Here is a 22,959-nt window from a genome sequence, read left to right on the forward strand (position 1 = left end):
TTACCCTTCCGTCAAATAAACCTTTGAAGGACCCAAGAGCACACGGTGTTTATTCTTTGAACAGCCATATCCCTTTCGCAAGCCACTTGTTTTCTAAAATGAGATTTTAGTGTCTGCTTGACAGGAAATCCTTTCTTAATTTCTTCTAATGGGTTCCTTGTCATTTAACAGCTCAAATGAATGTTGTGCCTTTGGTATGCTTTGCAAACATGCTCCTATTAACAGATATCTTCTTTCAGCAGCTTTTCATATATATATCTGAGTCTTTCTAACACATGATGAGGTGCAAGGAATAAGTGCATAAATTTTTGAAGAATGTTGTGTAGATTTCTTCTGATCTTTGGTGCTTTGATTTTTTTTAAAGGTTCTATGGATCCAGCTCAGTTAACATTGTTATGCAGTATATTAATCTCCGTTTGTTTATTCAATTACACCCCATTTTTTAGTCCTGATCAGCTCCTGATGTAGCTTTAGAAAAATAAACAAATGCAATCCATGAAAAGGCACACTAGATTGGGGTGCCTGGTAGTGTTCTATGGCAATCTATTCTGGTCCCTAACAATTTGTTTTCTTGTCCAGGTTCCACACTGAGGTTCTTCCTCCAAGATGGAAAACGAAGAAGGAAGATGGACAAAAGGGCTGGCTGATTATAAAGATATCAGCTCACAGAAAGCTCCTGTCTGATGATATCAATATGTCCTCCGGATAGTAAATTAGTATTGCTCTCTCTTAAAAAGAATGGCAATTGCAATAGAGATGGCAATTGCAATAAGGAACAGTGGATGGGTACAGTCCTGTAATTCCCAAAGTGTATCATGAGAAAAACTGGTACAGTGTTGCAAGAAATAAATGAAATAAGGAATTAAAGGCTCTTGTGAGTTCATAGTATTCATCTACAGAGGGGACTCTCTGCATGAGTTGCAGCTTTGAACTTGCTTAGAACAATGATTCATGCAATAACATGGGATGGACACGGGATGAGAGTTAAGAGTAGTTACTTTTCCACTCTGAAATCTTATCTCATTGGGTATAACAAAAGTTTGGAAACACTGGTGAACAATGGGATTAGAAGAGCAAAGAGGCAAGCTGGTAGGTCAAGTGGATGGGTTGAGCAACCTAGATCCAAACCTAGTACACTCTAGATGGTTTAGACTAAAACTCCCATCATCCCTGACTGTGGGCCAAGATGTCTGAGGCTGATGGGAGTTGGAGAGCACTAGATTGGGTTATATGGTCAAAGTTCAAACAAGGTCTGCCAGAATCTCTGCTGAGTGGCTCAGACCATGAACTAAGCAGGACAAGAAGTTACGCAGATGAATTCTGAATTTATTTGCTGTACAGTGGTACCTCGTTTTGAGTCTACCCCATTTCGGGTCTATTTTGTCCAACGTCTGCGGCAAACCCGGAAGTACCGGAACAAGTTACTTCCAGGTCTGCCGCTCGCGCACACGCAAAAGCGCTAAATCATGCTTCATGCATGCACAGAGCAGTGCTTTGTCGAGCGTCCCTTTCGTTGAGCGTCCAGGGCTCCACAACGGATCCCAGACGCAAAAGGAGGTACAACTGTATATGGTACAACTTCTGTTGGTGCAAACCATGGGGATCAGTAACTGAAATTCCCTAAGATGGGTTGAGAAGAATCTCTGTGTACTTCACTTGCATAGGAGCCAACTCCTAGGGGCTGAGGTCCCTTGTCCCCACTCCCAATAAAATATTTCATGGGGCTGCCCCCCCCCAAGTGATGGGCATTGCCATTCAAATGGTGTGTGTGTGCAGCGTCTTGTGATCAATTATGCAGGGTGGAGTTTACCTGCCCACCCCCAATATTTTATTCAGGTTGGTACCCCTGTTCACTTGTAATTTCCTCATGTGGTCTAGAGGGCAAAGCTCTCTGAATCCACTCTAGGAGTCACAAATTGAGACTGCAGCAGATACCAACCCCACCCCCTCCCACCCCCAAAAACCAGCCCAAAGATCAATGAGTGTGGACTGACTCTTGTGGATATCAGGAAGATGGGAAAATGGGCATAGAAAGGAATAAATGTACCCTGCTGTAATCTCCTTAGGGTGATAGCGGGTTTTTTCCTCACAGGGAGAGAAGTGCTCCAGGTTCCTGATCATTCTAACATCTATTCTTCTTTCAACAATTTTTTTCCAGTACCTATGGACTTATGTGAAGGCATTATGATAGAGACCATTTTGCTTTCAGTCTCCTTCCCAATAACTCCAAATGCTGCATTTGATTTTGGGTTGCTATTTTTGTATTACTGCTGCTCTTTTCTTTGATAGATTCCACCCTGGTTTTCTTTCCTGATTTGCCAGCCAACTTAGATCCTATCTGTGTATAAATTGAGTTATGGTTTTCCTCTCCGGTGTGTATTACTTTAGACTGACCTACATAGAATCTCACCTGCCATTTTGTTACTCATTCACCAAGTCTGGACTCTAGAGATATCCTTTTGGATTTTTATACACACAGTCTGCTTGGGTTTTCGCTAATCTGAATAATTTGTTATCATCTGGACACTCACCCCTGACTCTAGATAATTTATAAATAAGAAAGACAGCATCACTCCCAATACATGTCCTTGAGAGACCCCACTGGTTATTTCCCTTCATTGTGAAAACTTCCTATTTTATTCCCACAGCATCCTGTTTTTGATCCAGCTATCAATCTATAAGAGTCCTCGCTCTCTGATTGCTAGGTTTATTTAGGAGTCTTTGGTGGCTCCCCAGTGGTGATTCACCAATAGTCTGTTGCCACACTCAAAGAATTCTAAGAAGCTTAACAAGATAGGACTCCCCTTCGTAGAAACCATTCAGAAGCCCCAGCAAGGCTTATTCCTCTATATGCTTGAATTCTAGCATTAAAACACTTTCCAGCAATTTATCTGTTACGCTTATTAAGCTACTGGGCTTGTAATTTCCAGACACTCCTTGAATTCCTTTTAAAAACAGGTGTTACCTTGACCACTCCTTCCAATCCTCCACTTATGAGGTCAATTTTAGGGATAGCATGCATATTTTTGTTAGAAGATCATCAGCTGCATGTGTGTCTTGGTGTGCTGCATCAGCTTGGCAGGAGGAAGGGAGATCAAGTGAGGCGCAGGCCCACCATGCTGGCTATATGCCATGTGAACCCAAATACACGTTTATATTTAATTTGGATATTAGCTCTAGAACTTCATCTCTTTATACCTCAGTCTGTGTTCCTCAGGTACCATCCCCAGAAAAGGCTATTTTGATGTGAGTTACCTTTACAGAATCCTCTGTAGTGACAGTTCAAATAATTAATCTCACTTCTTTGCAAACTCCTAATCCTTCTTCAGTAATGACGATAGGTCTATGAGATGTCTAATTCCTGTCATTAGAGGGAACAGATGCTGGTTTTTCAACTGATCAGATTCTTGTACATTAAGACTTCAATCCTAACCCTGCCTCCTCAGAGGTAAGTCCTGATGAATTCAGTGGGGCATACTCCTAGGTAAATGGTGTTAGGATTGTAACCTCAAGGATACCCTAAAATATGGAACTGGGGATTTGAAAGTGAATGTCTGAAGTACCGTATTGGCCCGAATATAAGCCGTATCCAAATATAAGCCGCACATTTAAAATTGGAGGGGGGGGAAAGAAAAAACACCCAAATATAAGCCGCTCCCTTCCTCACTGCTCCTGGCTGCATACTGGGGGGGGGGCATGCTGCGTTGCTGGCAGCTTTCCCCCTTACTCGCTCTCTCCCTTCCTGGTGGGCACCACTTTGCTGCGCTGCTGGTGCTGTTTGCCCCAAGCTCCTGGCTGTATACCGTAAGGTCACGAATAGAAACAGCACTTTAACTTTTCATGGTCGAAATTTGGAGGGAAAGTGAGGCTTATATTCAGGCCAATATGGTAATACAGTGTTCAAGGTCTGCCCTTCTTGTCTACAACAATTCATTCTATAGCTGTGTTCAAACAATTCCTTTAAAGCACATTCAAAGCACATTCGAAACACATTATTTCATTCAATAATTCTGGGCACCGTAGTTTACCCCTCACAGATTTAAATTTTCCAGCAACCTTTAACAAACTACAGTACCCAGAATTCTTTGAGGGAAATAATAAGTGTTAAAGGCATAGTGTGTTCACAGCATAAATTATTCAATTTCAGATTTTCCTGACAAGTCTGTAGTGTATACACAGAACCATTACCGCATGCCAAAACTGTCACAGTAAGTTTTCTTTTGGTAACTGGTTCTATACTTATAGGGTGTTCAGCATGTACTAAGGATTATACCATGCATTTGTTTTAGCTTACAGCCTGCCCTGTCTTGGAAGGCTAACCACACACAGACATCTATTTTCAGTACTATATAGACAATTACCAACTGTGCCAAAATATGCTAATCATTTCCTAAACCAGACCACTACTTAAGTATATATTAAAACATTTATGCCACACTTCAACCTCTTTGGGATTTCTGTGCAGTATGCAACAAAAATTTATATCATAATGCAAAGTAACATTTACAAAACAGCAGCTAAGACCCTTAAAAGGAGACTGAGATTTGCAACATATTAAAGTGCCTGGGTAAATAAAAGTATTTTAAATATTCCATCATAGCCATGGCCATGGCTTAAGTAAGCCAGTTGCTGGCATTCTTCCTCCCCACCCACTACCCCAATCTACCAGTGTGAGGGCTACATCTGAACCAAACTTTATCCTTAATGTTTACAAAGGAAAACGGCTACCATATGTGTAGCCTTCATACCTCAGAACTAACCAGAGAAAGTTCTCCATAATTCACTATTGATTTGTGATACAGGTATTGCAGCCAAGATGCCTGAATGAGTTTATAACTGCTTTTTCCTGCCTCCCAGCCACCTCCATCCTCTCTTCCATCAGTTCATTTGCTGGCCATGTCATGCTGTTTCTCTAGGCGCGGGTTGCTGCTTGTCAGTATAGTTTAGGTCAAATGAGAAGCTTTGGCTGCAGATGTGCAGGACGGGTAATTTCTTTATCCACAAGGCATTAAGGAGTCTTATAATCCTGTGCCAATATAAACGGACTAATTTAGCTGCAGACCCCTTCCAACTGGTATACTTTGAATTATCAGGGCTGCCCTGTTTAATAAAGTGCCTCCAGGGACATTCTCCACCCCCCAGGGAACTTGGAATCACTTTCTGACTCTTTGATATACGCGGAAAGATCCATGGTGTGGACCTTCCTAAAAATGTGAAGTACAAGGCAGGAGTGTTTGTTCCTGACCCTGAAATGGGACTGGGAATGGCTGTGTCTGAAAGCTGGGAAAAGATAAATAGATGGCTACAATGCTAGCAGATGGTTTTCACTAGTCCAAAATTTCTAATTTCTAATGGAAAAATACATCAGTATGGAGGGCTGATCATTATGCTCTAAATCATTTATACCCCGCCCATCCGGCTGGGTTTCCCAGGTGGCCTTCCAAAGGTTGATGTATTCCAGCTCCCACCAACCCTAGATTAGCCAGTTGTGCTCTAAATATTGGTTTTCCAAAATGAGAAAGTTGTCACTGCATAAAATATTTGCTGAGCTCCTGGTTTATCTGGAGCTATAAAATATCATAGGTTCTAAACTACCAATGGTTTGGCAAATGGTAATCACATATGGTTTCCAACTGCCGATAATAAGACCAAGACTATTTGCAGCATGGGGCAAAGTGGATAAGGAGGGTAGTGACACACAACAGATATGTAAATGCATGTATTTATGGCGAAATAGCCTATTAATAATCTAAATTTTAAAAATCACTTCTGGGTAAGATGGACTGGTCCATTCAAGTCTGCCAATTTTTAAGTTGAGAACAACATTCAGATAAGTGTAAAATCCAAAGAGTTATTTTGTTCTAGTCCACACATTAGTCTGTGGAGATCCCAGTCAGTCAACAGAATCCACAAGCATCCTTTTTCTAGGTAACATGCCAACATGCCTTTCTCTCTATATATAGCAAGGAGAAAGAAGGGGAGAAAGATACCACTGGGTCTTTATCATCTGACTGGTTTATGGTCCAGGCTATAAATCTCCAAGAATAAACTATGGTTTGCAATCACTCATCACAGCAAGGAAAGGGAGGAGAGCGTGTGCCTACAAACAACTCATTCCAAATCCTACATGAGAACAAGATATCTGCGTGCAGCCAAAGAGCAATGAACCACCCTTGTAGCCAGTATGACTCTTTAATAGCTAGTAGGTGCAGTTAGCAGTGCTAGACTGGCCATGGTTTCCAGTCAGTCCTGAAATAAATCAGGTGATAGCATTAGGTTTGTTGTTGTTGTTTTTACAATCTCTCAGGGCTGTTGTAAGGATGAAAAGATATAAGCCCATTCATGTTTACAGCTCTAAGCATCTTGGAGCAAGGGAATGATACAAATGGGATAAATAATCTCTTCTGCCTGTTCCCTAGATCCCCAGCATTTCAATTTCTATCCCAACAAACTTCACCACCATGCTTTCTTATGGGCCTCTCTGGTAGCAGCTGTAGTGCTGCTGAGTGAATGTGTACATGGCCTTTAGATGACTAATCTATGTTTCTCTTAACAAACATCACTGTACTGCCAACAACAATCTGCTTTGCTAACCATATGGAGCCATGGTTTTGTCACAAAATACCATGTTTAAGTGCAAATAATATCCCTTTTTTCTTGTAGTTTGTAGGGAAATGAGAGGTCTTGGCTCATTTAGGTGATCCATTGCTGTCAATAACTAGCAGGCCAACATCTCAAGCTATTGTAAATATATTAATGCAAGACTTTCTTTGTATTCACTAGACTCAAGAAAGAACATCTGGAAACAGATGTTCTGTGAAGCAGCATAAAAGGCAGCGGAAGAACAGTAATGGCTCACAGTGCAGTGGTAAGGCAAGGAGCAACAATAATGGAGTTTGTCAGTGATTAGTCATTGCTGATCACAAGGGACAAGCACAACAGGAAGTAGTCATAAACCACTGTTTGCAAAGTTAATGTTCAATAGAGGAAAGACCTGAAGCTGCTGATAGTAGTATATCATCAGCAGTAAGAGTCTCAGGTCATGCAAATCAATCTGGGAGTGAGCAACTATTAGGCTGAGAACCCAGGCCAGAGACAACAACTCTATAGGACCAGCCTCCCTGGGGAGAGCATTCCACAAACATGGAGCCACCACAGAAATTGTACTTTGTCATGTTGCCACCCTCTGGGCCTCTCGTGAATGAGGCACATGAAGAAGAGTCTCAGATGATAACCACAGGGTCAGATAACCACAGGCCAGTTCATATGGGGAGAGGCAGTCCTTGAGGTGTTGGAGTCCTGAGCCATTTGAGACTTCATAGGTCAAAACCCTCAGGGATGCAGGTGGCACTGTGGTTTAAACTACTGCACCCCTTGAACTTGCCATTCGGAAGGTCACGGTTCGAGGCCTTGTGACGGGGTGAGCTCCTGTTGTTCGGTCCCAGCTCCTGCCAACCTAGCAGTTCGAAAGCATGCAATGCAAGTAGATAAATAGGTACCGCTCCGGTGGGAAGGTAAATGACGTTTCCATGTGCTTCTCTGGTTTCGCCAGAAGCGGCTTAGTCATGCTGGCCACATGACCCGGAAAAACTGTCTGAGGAAGCGGATAAATGCCAGCTCCCTCGGCCTGTAAAGCGAGATGAGCACAGCAACCCCAGAATCGTACGCGCCTGAACTTAATTGTCAGGAGTATCTTTACCTTTTTTAGGTCAAAACCAGCACTTTGAATTGGGCCCAGAAACTTATTGGCAGCCAGCGCAGTTGAGCCAGGATCAATGTAATATGCTCAAACCACATTCCCCCAGTGAGCAACCTGGCCACCGAATTCTGTACCACTTAAAGTTTCCAAACCGTCTTCACAGTCATCCCCAGTAATCACAGTAATCTAACCTAGAGGTTACCAGAATATAGACAGAAGTCAGGCTATTCCTGTGCAAATAGTGGTGCAGCTGGGCCACCAGCCAAAGCTGGTGGAAGGCACTTCACACCACCAAGGCCACCTGAGTCTCAAGCAACAGCCAAGGTTCCAGGAGTAACCTCAAGCTACATACCCACTCCTTTAGAGGAAGTGTGACCCAATCAAGAGCAGGCAACCTCCCATCCATCTAGTCTAGGGAACCACCCATTAACGCAGGCATCCCCAAACTCGGCCCTCCAGTTGTTTAGGGACTACAACTCCCATCATCCCTAGCTAACAGGACCAATGGTCAGGGATGATGGGAATTGTAGTCCCAAAACAGCTGGAGGGCTGAGTTTGGGGATGCCTGCATTAACAGTACCTCAGTCTTATCTGGATTGAACTTCAGTTTATTTACCCCCACCCCCCACTCTGCAGGCATAAGCAGAACTCCTTTTGATGGTGACTATTTGTCTACTGCCATTCCCCCTCGCCACTTAAATGCCCTTCCAAGTGATGCTACATCATGCTGTGCCATTGCTCATAAGGGCACTATGGGGAGAAAATGGCAGTTCTCACTGGTGGCTACCATTCTTCCACAAAAGCCACCTCTCCACAAACATAAGTTTCATTTTCTCACTTTTCAGTCAAAGATGAGGATGCCAACCTTAGATTGTAAAAATATTGTTCTTCACTACTGGTTGGTCAGCTACAGAACCAGGGTTTATCCTGAATGGTAATGAGCAGAGCTGTGCGTAAGGTAGAGTTCAATGACTTTTCATTCATTACAGGTTACGAGCCAGAACACAGAAAAAACTAAATGGATAAAAATTAATGGATGGTTAAGAACTCTAGTCAAAGTGGGACCATTGCTCCAAACAAAGCCAAATTCTGGTTCATTATAGACAAGATGATTCCAAACCCATTTTCTTCACTGTTCTGCATCAAAGGAAAAGTGCAATGTTTCACAGGAACCGAACTTGCATTTTTTTCCCCTGGTGGTGTCTGGGTTTGATTTTATCCAGAACGTACCCCTCTGCAATCAGAGGTCACAGAGATGGTCATCTTCTCCAGCTGGAGCGGCACAATGATCTCACTTCCTGATCATCCTGGGTGGTGAGACTTTTTAACAGGCAAAATTGCAAAAATGAAAAAAAAAATTTCTCCAGTGAGAAAATGCCAAAGAACATCAAAGTACTGACAATCTGTTCAGAAAATGTATCAAAGCACACTTCTAAACACCAGTACTGTACATGGGATATTTGTATGTGTTTTTGTTTGTATCAATTCATTTTTCATGATGGAAAGTAGAAGCCATGTTAAACAACATTTAAATATTAAATAAGTTGTTATAATAATAACTCAAGACTTTAATTTATCAGAAATAGGGAGGGGCCATTACTTCTTTATCCCAAAATCTCAGGTGCATAACTTAGATGGAGGTTATCTGCAATCTCCATCTTGGAATCATCTACAAGCTTACTTCATGACATCAGCCTAATTTCTGCACTTTGCCCCACTTCTCAACTCCCTCACTACCTGCTTATTGTAGCATCTTGCCTGATGAAGACTTCTGGAGAGCTCAAAAGCTTGCCATGCTTTTGTGACATTTTAGTAGGTTCCCCAAAAAGTCATAGTCCAACTATAGATTTTGGAGGGTGGGTTGTGTATGGATCAACACAGCTACTTTTGCTCTTTATGTGCATAAAAGGTAAAGGTACCCCTGCCCGTACGGGCCAGTCTTGACAGACTCTAGGGTTGTGCGCTCATCTCACTCTAGAGGCCAGGAGCCAGCGCTGTCTGCAGAAACTTCCGGGTCATGTGGCCAGCGTGACGAAGCTGCTCTGGCGAACCGGCACCAGAGCAGCACACGGAAACGCCGGTTACCTTCCCGCTATAAAGCGGTACCTATTTATCTACTTGCACTTAAGGGTGCTTTCGAACTGCTATGTGGGCAGGAGCTGGGACCGAACGACGGGAGCTCACCCCGCTGCGGGGATTTGAACCGCCGACCATGCGATCGGCAAGTCCTAGGCGCTGAGGTTTTACCCACAGCGCTACCCGCGTCCCTTTATGTGCATAGATGAATACAAAACTAGCCATTCAGGCAGAATCCTACAACCAGAGAAAGATGATTTTCCACCATGTGGACTTTTCATTTTGAGGATTACATCCCCTCCAACCACTAGATAATACTGTTTGACTTCAATTGATTCTTTTTACCTAGGACACCATCCAAAATTAATCCCTGGCCTTGCTAAATTAAAGACTGCCAGGTTTCACTTTACTCCCGCTGCCTGCCAAACCCAGGGACCTGTGTGTTTCAAGACAGATTTTAATTTCTCAGAGTTGGGGAGCAGCTATTGCTTCTTTATCCCAGATTCCCAGGTGTGCAACCTGATATCTATAGCACCTGGGAGGAACTTCAGACTGCAATCTCCATCTTGGAACTATCTGTAAGCTGACTTCATGACAACATCAGCCTAATTTTTTTACTCCCCACCCCACCCCACTTCTCGCCCCCCTCACTCCTATCTTGCCTGATAAAGAGTGCTGGAGAACTCAAAAGCTTGTCACGCTTCTGTGACATTTTGGCTGGTCCCAACAAAGGTATTTTGGTTGTTAAACAATGTTGCAGTTAAAGGGTAATGATAGTTATACAGTATATACAAAAACTTATACAATTAGACGAATCAAGTGCTCAGAATGAAGGAAAAGCACAAGATGGAAGCAATACAAGATGGGCAGGTGGGAGTGGGCTGAGAATGACAACACCAAGATTAAAACAGAACTAAAGGTGAAACTACCAGCATGAGTTTGACCAAACTGCGGGAGGCAGTGGAAGACAGAAGTGCCTGGCGTGCTCTGGTCCATGGGGTCACGAAGAGTCGGACATGACTAAACGACTAAACAACAACAACAAAGGTGAAACAGAAGAATGAAGCACTGATAAAAAAGGCAGTAGAAAGGAAAAGGAACTAGTAATAAATAAAAATGCACATGTAAAATCTGTGTACCGTTCTTCAGATTCTTTGGGGTAAAACATTTTGCTGAGGAAAAAAAGAGTTGTAGAAAACAAATAAACTATCTCACAAGCACTATGAAGCCCCCTGTCACATAGCCAGGGGACTTGTGGACTACACTTTCATCATCCATGACAACCGACCAAACTGGCTGGGCCTGATGCAACGCCACAGGCTCCCCATCGCTGTAGTATAACATATTCTACACTGGAAGAATTGGCTTCCTATGGTGGACGAGTTTTAAGTATTCCACCACAGCCAAGATGTGGTTCACAGAAGGTGATGAAAATTTCAGCAGCTGGGATTACTGAGATCACCCATCAACATGGTGCAGATTAATCCTTACCTTAAACACAACCTTTAACTTTCTCCCGTACAGATGAATAGTAGTCAACCATCCAGTGGGGACCACTAAAGTGTTATAAAAAAGGTAAAGGTAAAGGGACCCCTGACCATTAGGTCCAGTCACAGACAACTCCGGGGTTGTGGCGCTCACCTCGCTTTACTGGCTGAGGGAACTGGCGTACATGACTAAGCCGCTTCTGGCAAACCAGAGCAGCGCACAGAAACGCCGTTTACCTTCCTGCCAGAGGTTTATCTACTTGCACTTTGATGTGCTTTCGAACTGCTAGGTTGCAGGAGCAGGGACCAAGCAATGGGAGCTCACCCCCTCACGGGGATTTGAACCACGACCTTCTGATCAGCAAGCCCTAGGCTCTGTGGTATAACGCTATACAAGTGTTATACAGTGGTACCTCAGGTTACATATGCTTCAGGTTACATACGCTTCAGGTTTAGACTCCACTAACCCAGAAATATTACCTCGGGTTAAGAACTTTGCTTCAGGATGAGAACAGAAATTGTGCAGCAGTGGCGGCAGGAGGCCCCATTAGCTAAAGTGGTGCTTCAGGTTAAGAACAGACCTCCAGAACGAATTAAGTTCTTAACCCGAAGTACCACTGTACTTGAAAATAATACAGTGGAAGGTGAAATCTGCTTTGACATTGGCTTCCCAGGTCCCACTTTCAGGGATCCCACACAGCAATCCAAATTCACCCCCAGGTCTCCTTGCAAAATACAAATCTTCCTCTGACACATAATACCCTAATCTGTCTAATTTACAGGCATTTTGCTAGCCCTATATATCAAACATAAGGCTGAATCAAAACATCAGACCTAACTTTCCACCCTCATTAGCAAGCTATGAAGGTGGGCTCTCACTTTCATTGATTCTTCGATGGGAGGAGGGACAAAGAACAGGGATCAAGTTTGCGACTGTGCCAGCAACAGAGGGAAAGAAAAAAGTGCAGTAGGAAATATGCCCCCACTTTTCAGTGGTTTGCAGTTTTCTTCTACAGAAGTGAATGCCAAACTTTTGCTCCTCTGGGAAAAGTACTGCATTTGGGGACACTGTTGCAGCGGGATCAGACTCCTGGCCCCTCCAAACCATAGGTCATAGGTCTTCTACTGAGGGGGAACCTGCCTGGGGGCACAGTCTATCTCTCTGTGAACACAAAACGAGGGAAAAGAAGAGTATATTTCATTAAAGACAGACTGCCTAGGAACCCAAGAATGAAATGGGAATGGATAGCTAGCTCAGGAAATTGAAAACAACTTTTAGTAAAAACTTCCTATCCCTCAAAACACTTAGTCTTTTATCAAAGATCCTTCTTTTTCTGACAGCAAAGTGTAAGGTTTTGGCAGAGCACAGCTGCACTCCAGGATAATGCAAAAGACAGGCATGGTGGCTACGAGGTTCACAGCTAATGGACCAGAGTCGTTTTCAATTACTCTCAGCATTGTTTGCAAAGAAAAGCCAGGGACAAGGAACGCTGCTAATGTCATCTGGGAGCCACATCGTTTCCAGCATTCCTGGACACAGTCTTAAAATCCATTCACTGTACCTTCAAAGATCATCCTGGGTGTTATAAGCCATGAGGGAGCGCTTGTTCATCTCTGTCTTCAGTTCTGATCCTGGGCTTGCTTCTGTGCACAATAACACCTGGACCCTCCCTGCAGTGCTAAAGTAAAAGAGAGGCCTAAGCATTTTAACATTGCACACTTTATTTACATTTTCAGTGGTGACATTATTTTTATGATTACAAAACCAGTGTGGTTATAGCCGGATGAAAATTGGTTTACAACGTTGTGCCTCCATCCTCCCACGCTGTCACTATCACATATGACAGCTCTGAATTTTCAGAGAAAGGCAGCCTAGAGAGCTGAACAAGCACATTATATGCAGCAAGGAGTGGGAAACCATATATTAGAGCAGGAAGGTACTGCAGGTGGGCAAAGCGTTGTTGGTAGAAGTCATATTGGGTTGGAAAGAAAGATGAAGCATCTAGTAGGCATGGGAGATCACCCGAGATCAGAATTAAGGACATAGCAAAGGAAGCAAATGGAAGCGTGGGCAGTCAGGAGTGGTCATACTATATGGGATGTTATTAGCATGGCATATAAGGTTTCACAAGGTTTTGACAGGTATTTGAGTTTATGTAATCCACCCTGGGACCTTAGGGTAAAGGGTAGGTAATATCCTTGGAAAAAGATCCGTACAACCCAACATTTCTGAGGTCATTTCTGAGAATACAATAGCCGTCTACAGCACCTTTGGACAGATATACGTCTTCCTTATTTTTGTCCACCCATAACCAGGTTCCGCACCAGCTCCATCCCTGCATTCTGATCTGGTAGATTCTAACCTTGCTCTTATTCAGTCAGCGGGATACTTCCAGACTCTGCTTCTGCTCTGTCTGCCCTGGCTCTAGCTTCCAGCCCTGTCTCGAGGGCTACTGTTTTTCAAAACAAAAGTCTGCAGTCCCAGATAAGTGAACATATCTAACAATTGCTCATAAAATTCTGGTAATGAATTCTTCTCCTTTCTCAGAACAGGTCTCAAGCCAAATCGTTCTGAAGTTGAAATTTAAGAAACAAGCTGGCCTAATGGCTGGATTTCCAAAAGATAAAAACGCAATTCTGACAACCTTTTGAATAAGCAGCATTGCCATTTGGGCCAGGACATGGGAATCTGGTATCTGTGGACAATCGTGAGTGGCACCGGGGTGAAGCTCTGCAATTAATCTCTTTTTTTTTTAAAAAAAATGATATTTATTAAAAGTTTAACAATTACAGAAAAAAGAAAAAAGGAAAACAACACAAAATTTAACAAGACATACATTACAATACATAAAAAGGAAACCATAAAAAACAATACAACAATATAACAAAAAAGAACAACAACACTAAAAATCCAATATTCCATATCTTTATCTTTCATTTACTTGTTTCATCGACCTCCTCACACCTCCCTTTTTGTATTCTAGTTCAATTAATTGTTTCAGCAAATTCTTTCCATCTTTCTCAATTTTTGTTCTATAATTTATCTTAACAGTCTAACCTATTTATTAATTCATCAAATCCTTTCCATCTTTAACTGTATTCTATCATTAAATTACCTTAATTTATTTTAACCTTATCTTACCATAAAAAGCCTTAAAACTTAAAACTTAATATTTATTTATACATAACTCCTTATATCATTTCTACTAAAGCCAAATAGTTTCATTCCAACATTTTTCCTAACACTCATTAATTTTACACTAATTCTCAAAATGAATTTTTAAAAACTTTCTTCCAATCTTCATCCAACGTCTCTTCTTCCTGGTCTCGGGTTATGTCAGTCCTTTCTATCCATTCCATCTAGTCCATCAACCTGGTGATCTTCTGTCCGAGGCTCTTAAGTCTTTTCCATGTCCCTTCTGCAGATCTTCTTCTTGTTTATACCTGCACTTTACTTTGTCTTTTGCTGATCTTATTCTTAATTTCCTTCCTTTCTCATTGAGGAGTAGGTCTCGGGGAGACTCCAACCTAACCATGTCTCCATCCCCCCTCAGCAGGTCAGCCCATTCTCCACAGTCAGCACTGTAATTCAAAAAATATTTATAGGCATGTTTCAAAGTCCCTCCAAAGTTAAGAACCCCCACAACTCCAGACTCCCCCTGGCCCAAAACCATATCCCAAAAGCCGAGACATCCCTGCATAGGGGGGTCCATCCAACTTCCCATCTCCAAACCAAACAGTACTCCATCTCTCCAAATCTGACTTTCTCCAGATTCAGTCGTCAAAGACAGCAGCTTATGTTCCGACAAGGCCTCGGGTCTCTCCATTTGTGTTACTTGAGGTTCAACAACAACCTCCTCCATTATCTTCTGCACTTGCCCTGTCAAAGCAGATTCCTGGGTTGGTTCCTGAATGGTTTCTATATGAGTATTCACTGTTTGTCCAAAATTACTGACTGCAACAGTCATCAAATCCATCTTCTCATGCAGCTGCTCCAACAAAGCACTTGTCTTGCAAAAAGCAAGCACCAAAACTTCTTCTAAGCACATTCTTATCCAAGGTCAAAGTCTAGTCTCACGATCCTTAGTCTCCACAGCTGTGGAATTCCCCAGATCGACTCCAGCAACAGTTTAACAAGCTCCCTCTAGAGGAGACAATTTCTATTTGTATTCATCTTTTGAAAGCAGGTCCAGCAAGAAAAAAAAATTACTTTCGTTTTTCAAATATTTTGTTTCTTTTAAATGCAAAAGGCAACATTGGAATCAATATGTTTCTCTTTTTTAACTATCTGTCAGAAGACGTTTCATTCACAGTCGATGAACTTCCCCAAAACGTCTGTCTCTGACACCCCGTTCCCAGGTTCGAGACGGTGGAAATTTATCTTTCTTTACTCTCTCTCCTGCGGGTTTAAACAATCTAAGATTCCCCCCCCTTCTCCTGCTTCCAAGAGGGGTTTTGGTAATTTCAACTGAAGGAAATTTAGTCCTTTATATACGACTTTCCAGACTTTAGCTTGCAAAATTTTTGCTTCAATCTATTTACAAAAGCGGAAGGCGGACTTCCTGTTTAGAACCTTCCTGCTTCGGTGCCAAATTAAAATGTTTCGTAGTCCAATTTTCCGTTCTACTCACGGGTAGTTGTTTAGAGTCCAATTGTCCACAGGAAAAAGTCAGCGCTCTCCGGCAACAGCTGTGCGGCTTCACTCCGTAAAAGTAGCAGTCGATTCAAAACACCGCGCCACTCACCCCACTTCGCTTCGGATCCCCTAAAAAGGGTTTCCCCGCAAGTAGGGGAGGCGCTCTTGGTGTCAGCCGAATCCCACGTTCCCAGGCTTCCTCCGCCTGGGATTTTTGAAGGGTCTCCGCCTTCGCCACGGCGGCAAGACCCGATTTTCACGGAGCGGGTTCCTCTCGGTCAGAGGAACTCCGCCATTGCCGATGGCGCTAACCCAGAAGTCTCGAAGCTCTGCACAATTAATCTCATGCTTGGATGCCACTCAGGGCAGTCTAAGATGAATACTACTCTTCCATTTTTCAGTTCCATGCTAACAGGTGATTCTCTCCTGTGGCCATCTTCTTGATGGAAAAGAGTTTGAATTACTTTGATTCCTCTTCTCTTGAGTTTGGAACCGAAGAAGGCAGCGACTTGATACTGATGAGTAGACTGAAGTGGCTGCATTTTTTGACCCAAGGACCAAACCTTCCCACAACAGGCTGGTCATTGTTTCGTATTAGAAACATGCTAACATGCTAACAGCGGGTGGTGCTGTGGGTAAAAGCCTCAGCGCCTAGAGCTTGCCGATCGAAAGGTCGGCGGTTCGAATCCCTGCGGCAGGGTGCGCTCCCGCTGCTCGGTCCCAGCGCCTGTCAACCTAGCAGTTCGAAAGCACCCCCGGGTGCAAGTAGATAAATAGGGACCGCTTACTGGCGGGAAGGTAAACGGCGTTTCCGTGTGCTGCGCTGGCTCGCCAGAGGCAGCTTTGTCACGCTGGCCACGTGACCCGGAAGTGTCTCCGGACAGCGCTGGCCCCTGGCCTCTTAAGTGAGATGGGCGCACAACCCCAGAGTCTGTCAAGACTGGCCCGTACGGGCAGGGGTACCTTTACCTTTACTAACATGCTAACAATCAAAAAGATACCAACAAATCTATAAGATATATATCACATTCAAAATGCAAGTTTACACTTCACTTTCAAATGTCAAATTGAAGAAATCACTGGCAACAAAACTAGAAAATTCAGTGAGTTTCAAACATTTGTGGATACTTGTTTCAGCTGCAGTTTCAGCCAAGGTATTAAACCCCATCCCTTCTTCATCCCTCTAGGCTCTGGCCACAGATCTTCCCTGTAAGTGGTTGGGTCAGTTGCTTCTAGAAATGTCAGGCTGGAGATGGGCAGCAGAGCCTTCCAGTAAGAGATTTCTTGCCGTCTGCATGGAGACGTCCACTGAAGTCGTTCCAGCTTACAGCTGCTAGCAGGGGATAAGGTAGCAGCTGCTTCTGCTGCTTAGATGTCTCATATTGAGCACACAGCTCTTATTGTATCAGCCTTCTCTGCATCTTTATGTCGGCAATGTGATGTAAATCTTTCAGTGGCAGGGGTTAACCTATTTTATCAGAGTCAACTAGAAAGAAAAAAAAGGAGACCCACCATATGTGAGATGTCCTCCAATTTTTAATTTTTTACAGTTGCTGTGATGAATTAGAATTTCAGAGAAAGATCAAGGCAATATGTGGATCCTTTTATTTGACTCTAGGGTAGTTCCTGCCCTAGTATGTTATTTTGGAACTTATACTACTATTTACTACCATTACTGGTTATAATTACCACCACTTTTATAGCCTGCCTTTCCTCCAAGCAACTCAAGATAGGGAACATCGGGGTTATTCAATGTTCTCCTCACAACAACCTTGTAGAGTAGGCTAGCCTTCAAAACAATGACTTACCAAAACTCAATAGGGATTACCCAGTTGCCAGTCACTGAGATCATATGCTAGTGGCATTTTGCATGTATACCAAACTGTTTCCAAAATCACTCACCAATTAAACACGATCAAGATATGAATATTGGTAGAGCAGACTAATCATGAATAGTACATAGAGAAAAGAAGCAGAAAGAAAGAAGGAAGGAAGGAAACAATGAGGAGAAAAAAATTAAGAACTAACAAGAAGCATGGAAAAGTAGAAGAACAAAAAAGTCAACCAAGCTTGATCAGAAGTGCAAGGGGTTACCAGCAGTGCAAACTGTCCAACCAGAAAATGAAAGAATGAGTTAATGAATGTTGAAGTGCTTAAAAAAAGAGTTTTAAAACATTCAGCAGTTTTTTGTGTTTGCTGATAATTACGGCGTGACCAAAGAAAATGGGCAAAATTAGAAGGGGGAAGTGTTAGCATACCTTTAAAAAGAAGTTGGAAAAATGAAGGCACTAAGAAGGCAAATGCACGGAGGAATACAAGAATGGCTCTTCTTCAAGTTAAGGGGTCTAATCCAACTCTAGTCATGCACAAGGAACTTTGTACTACAACTAGTGGCCCTGAACTGGGATGTGCACCATAATCTGCACCATAATACATATCCAGCAAAAGCAGCATGAGATGCATCTCACAAAACGTGCACACAGTAAAAGCAAAGGTGCATCTCTGAATCTGCATTACTTGTGCACACAGATGCTTGCATCTGTATATGCTGGATTTAAAAAAACTGATTTTCATATAATTTTGTTTTTCAGGCTCCTGTGCAACTGTGGGTCCAGTTATTACAAGTAATGGACTTGGCCACAGCTCCTTCCAGTCTTCCTCTCATTGCTCATTGCTTTCTTCAACCATCAGTATGAACTAATAGTACAGTTTAATTCTGTGTCAACTGAGTGAAAATTCTACATGAGAATATTCAGGAACACTCTCTTCCTTCACTCCACCCTCCATTTTGCCACTCATAAATAAGTAGTGAAATTGTAATGTAGCCAAATCTGATTCACTTCATGGTGTTATGATGCTAGCCCATTCACAATGTGATCCTAAATTGTTTGGGCTCATGCAGTGAAGATACGCCACAACACTCTGTAACAGGATAAGGGTTTGGATTGTAGAAAATGAATATGTGTATACGTCTGTTCTCATTTTTTGTTACACTGATCCCTCACTCCCATCAGCTACCTCATTTTCATCCTTCTTGAATATGTTCCAATCCAGGTCAACCTTTGTTTCACCCCTGCCCAATATGCTGAAGGAGATGAGGCCACACTGCATTGATTTCAGCAGCAAATGCCTATAGGTGTACAACTTGTCCTGCATTTGCCAGGAGGACAGTGTGATCTTTGATTGCTGACTAAGCTATTGCTTCTTAAAATTGATCTTCTACAACATATAAGAGAGAAACCCTTGTTGGTTTTACAGCATAATCCAGAATTTGTCTTCTCAAAAATAAGTCCTACTAAATTTAGTAGGGTTTACTCCCAGGTAAATGGGGTTAGGATTGCAGCACTAGACAGTCTTTTCACTTACATAGATATGACTAAGTATGGGGCTATGTGACTATTGTGTTCTTGTTGGGGAAAGACAATAAAGTTATTGTTTACCTTCCTGACTGATGTGTCCTCTAAACCTACCATGACATAATGTAAAAAATAATTTAAACCGTTTTCTAGAACAAGGAAAATGTGTGGTTTCTACAATAGAAACTCTCATATAAAAATCCATCACTAGTTGGGGTGTGGAAAACCCAGGATGTTAACTTCTCTACAGAGCCTCAGCTTAAATGAATTTACAGGGCTACTGTGAGATTAAGTCAAAACAACCTCTGTTATTGAATGAAAATGGAGTTCAAATATGGCATATATGGGAAAATGGCACCCATGCTGTGATAAGTAAGTGACACTGTCAAACAATTTTTTACCATATTTCCACTTGGTCCATTATAATACTGTGATTTAAATGTGCAAAGGGATTGGGAACCCCTTTCTATGCTAAGGATTGCCTGCACACATCGATTCCTTCCTTCCTTCCTTCCTTCCTTCCTTCCTTCCTTCCTTTTGCTTTTATCTAAGCATAATTGTGAGTCTGTATGTTAGCACAAGTGTCTTGAAATATTTGGAGTGCATGGGCTGGAGTGGAATGAAATATCATGCCTTTCAGCAGGGCCATATGGAGAGAAAATAGCAAAGGATCTGATAGCAGGTTCCTTTCAAGATGTACAGGAATAGCAGCACACATCTCCATGGGATCATATGGATGAAATTCCTTGGGCCTTGAAACCTGTTGAGAGTCTTCAAATTCTTCTGTATACAGGAAGGATCTTTTTGATATAAAAAAATTACTGGATCTCTATACTGTTGGATACTTTTTGGTGTGCTTTTCCGTGAATAAATCCTCTGGTAAATCTGTAATGTGCAGCCCATGCACTTTTGGTTACAGAAAATTTTAGTTTTCCAAGGGTTGGTAGAGAGAGGGGCGCAATATGCAGCAGCCAATCGGCATAAAGCAGGGAGGGCACTGAGGCTCAGTGGTTAACTTCCCAAGAGTCTGTTCTCCGCCTTATGCTTTTGTGATTGTGCTTTGGATTAAACCTTCCCCCACAATTCTGAAATATCCCTGGCCCTGAATAGATGCCCCCAAAAAGTTCTCAGTCACTACTACCACAAGGCCTTTGGGTGCCACTCAGAATGTAAACTTTTAAAATCATGTAGATAATAAATGGAACCATGATTTTGGAGAAATGTTGGAGCCAGATAGTGTGGGAACCCATATATCAATATACCTTTTTAAAAATGTAATGTACTTGCACAAAGATAATCAGTTCCACCCAAACTAATTGTTAATGTACATTTTACGGTGGGACTATGCATTTCCTAAGACTACTGCCAAGAAGTAAATGCATTTGAGGTTTTTTAGATTACAAATTACCAAATACCTGTGAAACCCAAAAGAGAATTGCTAGCTATGATATCAGTTAAGACTCAATTAAGATTAATGACAGTTTCATTGCTCTATAGATATAATATGGGTAAAGTTAAATACTTTTGAGTCTTACCAATTTTGTTGGCAAGGAGAGGTCTGCATGCTCATCCACACTACAATGTAAGTCAATTAATGCAAACATCAGTGTAGTAGTAACCTATTTTCTCAGCATGCGAAGGAGGAATATAGGCTATTGCAAAATCATTGTTTAAAAATGCTGGATCTGACTAGAGGACCATCTGCTACAGAAAAGCTACCTGGGGAGTGTTAATGGTATCCTGGCCTTCAGCTTTACCAATACTACTGCCTTATTAGTTTTAGCTAAATATACAAATTTAAGGTTTGGTTGTTTTAAGCCCTATAAGCAATTTTGGACTAAGATTACCTACCATCTTGCCTCTTCTGCTGATGTTTAAAACCTTTCAAGGAAACCCTGCTGGTCGTTCCATGACCAGCAGATAATAATAGGGAAGCAGGCTTTCTCAGTGACAGTACTGACCCTCTGGAGGGACCATCCATTAAGAAGACACTAATGACCTTTAGATTCCTGTCAAAAACTTGACTCAGGTCTGACTCTTTAATGTTTAATTTTGTACATTGCTGAGTTTTATTCTGTGGTACACTGATATGTTTGGTTTTTATCTTATTTTTATCTAGTTTCATTATGGAACGTTGTTGAATTTCAGTTGCATTTTATGTAAACCTCCTAAATATTTTGTATTATATTAAGCAGTACGCTTTTTTTGTTTTACAAATAAGTAGGTAAATAATATGCTGCTATGAAAAAGAGGAGCACTTGAGTTGTGACAGCCATTTTTCTGCTAGTGGCTCCTGCATTGCAGGAGGAATATTTTAAAAGACCCAACTTCTAGGGCAGGATAGATCCCAACCACAGAATCAACCCTCCACTGGGAGGAGTGGTGCCAGTTCTGTGGGGCAAAACCACATGTTTAGCCTCCCCCCCCCCCAAATATGGACAGTTTAAACCTTACTCCACACTTATAAGAGCTACTCAGGGGGAGGAACCTCAGGCCCAGGGCCCAGGCTGCAGGGGTGAAGGTCAGGATGACCAATAGAGAGCCAGGCTAAGAACCTCTGAAGCCATATTATAGGGCCATCTAAAAGCTAAAAGCACAAAGCCATTTTAGAAAGCTAAAGACTATTTCTCTTTCTCATGTTTGTCACTTTGCCACCTTTTGCAGAGGCAGCAAGCATGCAAGCTTGTGGGTGCAGCTAGATTGCCTCTGCGGGAAGTTTGCTAGTTGAGGTTAAGCCATTTCTGAGAAACGACCCCTGACAAAGGCAAGTAGCAGGATGTTTGCTGACCGCCAGGCTCCAGAGATAACGCTTAGGTGTGAAGTGGCTAAACCACAAGGACATTTCTTGGAAGTGGGGGGTTCAGGGGCACTTCCTGGAACTAGTACAGAGGTTAAGTAGATTATAAGCCAGTAGCGCCACCTAGTGGAATAGGCAACTTGGAACCGAAAGGACACACCAAATTTATTCATTGGTTGAGCTTTAATGAATATGTATCAATGACCATAGGAAATTGTCAATCATTGGCTAAAGGGATGCCAAGGGGCTAAACTGTACTTTGCAGAAAGATATATAAGTTGACTGCCCCAAAGGGGGGGCGGGCATTCTTCATTTTCCTGAATGCACCCTATTTGCTTTTTGTCGGACAAAAATCCAAATAAAAACTTTTTCTTTAAGAAACTTTGCTGCCTGATTTTTACATTCCTGGTCTGAATACCGATGTCCCTTTCATTTCTGGTGCCAAAAGTGACTCGGATCAGAAGGACTTTAAGTGTCCTCAGAGACCAGGAGGCAGCTCCCTTGCCCTCTGGGCAGAGGCAGCGGAGGGCCAACAGACTTCCTGGCTTCCACGTGCACACCGAACCTTTTCTTCGGAGGGGGGCAGAAGGCAACTTGACCCTCTTGCTGTATCCTGGGACAGAGGACAACGGATTTGAAGAGCCGAGGTTGGGAGGACAGGGCAGAGAAAAGCCGGCTGGGGTGAGTACATGGCAACAAGCCCTGAGGGGATAGAAAATCCTCCTTTTAATTAAGGAGAAGGGAGATACTGATCACATCTCCAGCGTGGATAGTGGCATTAAGTAGAAGGGTTGATTCCTGACAACCACCCACGTTTTGGTATTAGGAAGGAGAAAAGGGGGGGGCACAGGGTGGATAGTGTGTCGTGCAAGCGTCCAACGAGAGAGGCATTTTGTGCATGTATGTGT

At 42.6% G+C, this 22,959-nt stretch overlaps 1 long non-coding RNA gene across 1 annotated transcript in view; it reads right to left on the reverse strand.

Annotated features, from left to right (window-relative positions):
* The window catches only part of LOC308584795, a 107,106-nt gene that overhangs the window by 63,506 nt on the left and 20,641 nt on the right, over positions 1–22,959 (reverse strand). The window contains exon 3 of the long non-coding RNA XR_014007009.1: positions 12,825–12,941. This is a non-coding gene — a long non-coding RNA (uncharacterized lncRNA). The remainder of the gene's footprint in view (positions 1–12,824; positions 12,942–22,959) is intronic.

This window comes from Podarcis bocagei, assembly GCF_964188305.1.
Source record: "Podarcis bocagei genome assembly, chromosome: 4".
NCBI lineage: Eukaryota > Metazoa > Chordata > Lepidosauria > Squamata > Lacertidae > Podarcis > Podarcis bocagei.